The sequence below is a fragment of the Nicotiana tabacum genome, chromosome 22, assembly GCF_000715075.1.
Source record: "Nicotiana tabacum cultivar K326 chromosome 22, ASM71507v2, whole genome shotgun sequence".
Taxonomy (NCBI): domain Eukaryota; kingdom Viridiplantae; phylum Streptophyta; class Magnoliopsida; order Solanales; family Solanaceae; genus Nicotiana; species Nicotiana tabacum.
The window spans coordinates 111,386,723-111,391,395 of record NC_134101.1 but is presented as its reverse complement, the minus strand read 5'-3'; positions in this window follow the sequence as shown (position 1 = coordinate 111,391,395).

The following is a 4,673-nucleotide window of genomic DNA, read 5'->3' as shown; positions in this document are numbered from 1 at the left end:
AAGCAAAGAAATCGGGTTCGAAGCTAGTCGTAACTTCACTCAGAAAAATTGACCAATCAAAAACACATGTAGAAAAGAAGGAGAAGAGGCAGATGTGAAATGAATTTAAAGAAGAACAGAAAACAATAAAGGGAACTCACCGGCTAAACTTGAAATTACTCGTGATACCCCGATTCACCCGAAACTGATGTTACTCATTTGTTCTTTGTCAAGAACAAATGAGTAACATCGGCTTTGTAGTGAATCGACCTTCTAATCATAGAAAACTAGAGGCTTGACTCGATGCATGTCATCAGGTTCAATAGAAATTGATTTTGAATTTTTAGGGTTAAAACTTGGATTTAAAATTCGACGAGTCTTGGTTAGATTCGAAGGAAACTAATGATGGATTTGGTAAGAGGGGCTCGGGGTGGTTCTACGGTGTAAAGATGAGGGTGAACGGAGCTGGCGCCGCCACCCTGAGACGGTGAGGGTACAGTGGCGGCGTCTCTAGGGTTTGGTTAGAGATGAAAGGGTTGAGGGGTTCTGAAGGGGGCGGGTTTGGTTGGACACATATATACTGGGGGTGGAATTGGATCCAGACCGTTCGATCAAACGAGATCAACGGCCTGGATGATCTGACTAAATAGAACGACATCGTTTTAGACTCCTTTGAGACCGGATCGGTCTCTGAAAAACGGGTCGGGGTCGGATACGGGCGATGGGGTGTGTTCAAGACCGTTGGATGAACAATTCTTTAACAGCTCGGATTGAGGCGAGTCCAAACGACGTCATTTGGTTCAGTATAGGGCCGGACCGGTTGGGACGGGTTTTGGGTTGATTTGGGGCGGGTTTGGGTGTATTTGATTTGGGCTTTGGTGGTTAAATTGAGTTTGGCCCAATTTGATTTTCTTCTATTTTATTAATTCTCTTTCTTCCTAAATTATTTTCAGAATTAAAAACCAAAAATCCTAACTCAAATTATAAAACCAAAATTGACTTAAAATACTAATCTACTTTAAATAATATTTATCACAAGTAATTACATACTAAAAATAAAATAATCACACAGTTTGACATTAAACACTTTAAAAATGCAAAATACGTTATTTTTTGATTCTTTTATTTTTGTAAAAATAATTAATTTACTACTCAACTCAAAAATTATAAAATTAAATCCTAAATGCGAATGCAATCTATTTTTTCATTTATTTAAACATATAATCATGCACGAACCCATGCAAGTAATGACAGAAAATACCACAAAGATTCACAAAAGTGCAAACAATAAAACAAACAATTTTTGTTTTGATTTTGTGAGAGTAATTCATGTGAGGCAAAAATCACGTGCTCACAAGTTCCAGGTCTTATGTAGCCTTTAAGGACTTTTGAATTTGTCTACGGACAGGCTTGAAAATGGTAGCGAGTGGTAATCGGATCGGTGATATTTCCTTGTCAAGAAGGGTCTACATGTCAATGTTGGAGTGATGTGAGAAATGGCTTCGAGTTCCCAGGAGGTTCCCTCAGGGCGAGCGTATCGGATTGAGTTACTTTTGGGTTGGCAGTCTGCGTAACTCGGTTGAGTTAGAGGCGATTGGTTCTTATTCCTCGATTATGTGTTAATGAATTCCGAAGTATTTATCATGGTTATGACCACGGTCGGAGTTGATATTTTCTACAGGTATAGAGGCTATATTGCATGTGATGGTGTTTTCCTGGATTGGGTTAAATGAAAGATTCTCGGTTGATGAGATGTTCAATTTGCTTATAGTTCAGAGTTGGCTATGAGATTTTCATAGTGTTGCGAGTTAGCATGTTAGAGGCGATGCGCCATGTGGGGTTGAAAGTTATAGGTATAAGGTTGTAGATAGTTTCAGAAGGAAGGATATGAGTTCTTGATGGCACGGACGATTTCGGGTGTTTAAGGTTTTGCTGGCACTATGTGTTCCTATCAGAGTAGAATTCGCCTATTGGAAGGTACCATGTGTTTTGACTTATGGGTGTTTTTCTGTGAAATGATGGAGTATGAGTTACGTATCAACCATTGAGTAGCGTTGTTGATATTGGGTATGAAAATTCTGGTATTCGTGAGGCTCAGAGATTGAATGTTCTTGTTGATAGACTATTCCTGGATTACGAGTTGAGAAAAAATGCAGAGTATTGGAAGATTGATGGTAGGTGTTATAGGAAAGTTGCTATGGAGTTTTGTAGGGTTATTACATGTTTGAGGAAAATCGAAATTTGGTTTGGGGATTATTTTGAGCTTAATGAGAATGTGTACTCTATATCATATCGGACCTGTTTGTTTTTGCGCAATTGTTGCCATGTGTATATCATCAGGTAGAATGGATGTTATTCATGCCTTGGTCTATGTTATATGTTTCTCTCTTATACTATGGTGGGTTGTGAGGGTTACATGATTCTTCGTATGCATATTGTGATTCAGTTTAGGCCTCATGGCATTATGGGCGAGATAGCCTTTGTGATGTTGATTTGCTTATTGTACCATAGTTGTGCTTGTCTTTCTCAGTATTGTTTGTTCCTAATGATTTTTCCCACAGTTATATTTTGTGCTCTCTATTGTGCTTGATGTTGATACACATGTGATCAGTGAGCCCGGGTATTATGGCTCGAAGGGTACCCTATGTGGATTGATATGATGGGATCGGGTTGCATGCTACAACGATACAGTGATGAAAAGTGAATCCGTATTTGTATTTCGTGTATTTTGCTTTCATTTTGTTGAGGATAGTTCATAGTAAAATGGTAAAATTGTCCCTGCCTGTTTAACTTGATTGGTAGTTTTCTTATTTAGTTTTCTTACTGTTATCTGTTTTGCCTGAATTATTACTTGTTAGTGTTCGGAACCGGGTTGTGTGTGGCTCCATATGTTCACTGTTGATACTTGTCGGGTGGCTGCTTGTGTTGGATGAGATGAGGTTTCTAGACCTGAGATTTGCGCTATTATATTGGGATGAGGAAGGTTTAGAGGATTAACACCACATTTTGTTGAGGTTTTGGTCAATGGCCCTGGTCGGGCAACTGAGTTTTAAGCGGTTATGCATGTTTCTTTCATCATCGGTAGGGTATGAAGGTTTTGAACGAGGTACTAATCAGTTTGGGGTTTGCTACCGGCATCGAATTTGTTTTGAGCAGTAATGATGGTCAGCAGTTCCTACTGTGAGTGTCGAGGTGATGGGGTGTATCATGTGATTACATCTTGTATTATGGTTGCTACTAGATACAGCTTGTTCAGACTTACATGGTGTGTAAATGTGGGATTCGGGTCTTGTAACGAATTTCTGGATGATAGAGATTGGGTTCTAAGATTTAAGGACCAAGGTTCAAAATAAGGATCTCTAATGGTGTTGTGTTGGCGGGATTATGTGGATCAGGATGACGTGGGATCACCCTCGGGTTTATGCTTAGTAAGGTTACACCGTGATTGGATGACTTGGAACGACTCCTAGCACGTTCGAGAACGAACGTGGGTATAAGTAGTGGATGATGTAACGATCTGACTGGTCGTTTTGAGTATCTATACTTTGCTCGGTATTTGAGGGCTCGATTATCTCCGCATGATATATTATGACTTGCGTAAATCGTCGGTATGGGTTTTCAGGTTGTCCGGAATTGATTTGGAAGAATGAATTTCGAGAGTTAAAAACTAAGTTGAAAGAGTTGACCAAGTTTGACTTTTTAGCATTTGACCTCGGAATGGAGTTTCGTCAGTTCCGTTAGCTTCGTTGGGTGATTTTGGACTTAGGAGCGCATCCGGATTATGCTTTGGAGACCCGTAGATGAATTTGGCTCGAAATGGCGAAAGTTGAATTTTTGGGAAGTTTGACTAGGAGTGGACCTTTTGATATCGGGATTGGATTTCAATTTCAGAAGTTGAAATAGGTTCGTAATGTCATATATGACTTGTGTGCGAAATTTGAGGTCAATTGGAGATGATTTGGTTGGTTTCGGCATCGGTTGTGGAAGTTGAAGTTTCAAAGTTCATTGATTTCGACTTGTGGTGTGATTCATCATTTCTAGGTTGTCATGTGTGATTTGAAGCTTCGGGTAGGTTCGTATTTTCATATGGAACTTGTTTGCCAAATTTGGCACCATTCGGAGTTGAATTGATATGGTTCAGACGCTCGGTTGTGATTCTAGAAGTTCTTGAAGTTTAGTTTGATTTTTATGCGTTTTGGCGCCCGATTCGTGGTTTTAAAAGTTATTTGATGATTTGAGCACGCGAGCAAGTTCATGTTGTGTTTTTAGACTTGTGTGCTATTTGGTTTGGAGCCCCGAGGGCTCGGGTAAGTTTCAAATTGGTTTCAGAATGTTCTTGCATAGTTTTTAATTAGTTTTGGTATCTTCGCATTTGCGAGGATTTGATCGCAAATGCGACCATCACATTTGCGAAGGAACCTCGCATTTGTGAAGCCTGAGCGATTGGGCAGTCTAAAAAGGAGTAATAGCTATCACATATAATGTGACGACCCAAGGGGTCATCACCGTAGTTCTTCCTTGTTCCGTGCTTTCGAGGCCTTGAAAACCTTGCTTTTAGTTGCCTCGATTGGCGTGCGTAGTTTGGGCGCGTAGACGGAAAGTTTTTATGTTAGAATATGTGAATTATGTGAAACATTTGATGAATTTTGGTATTAATATGCAAAATGTTGACATCGGTCAACATTTTGGGTAAA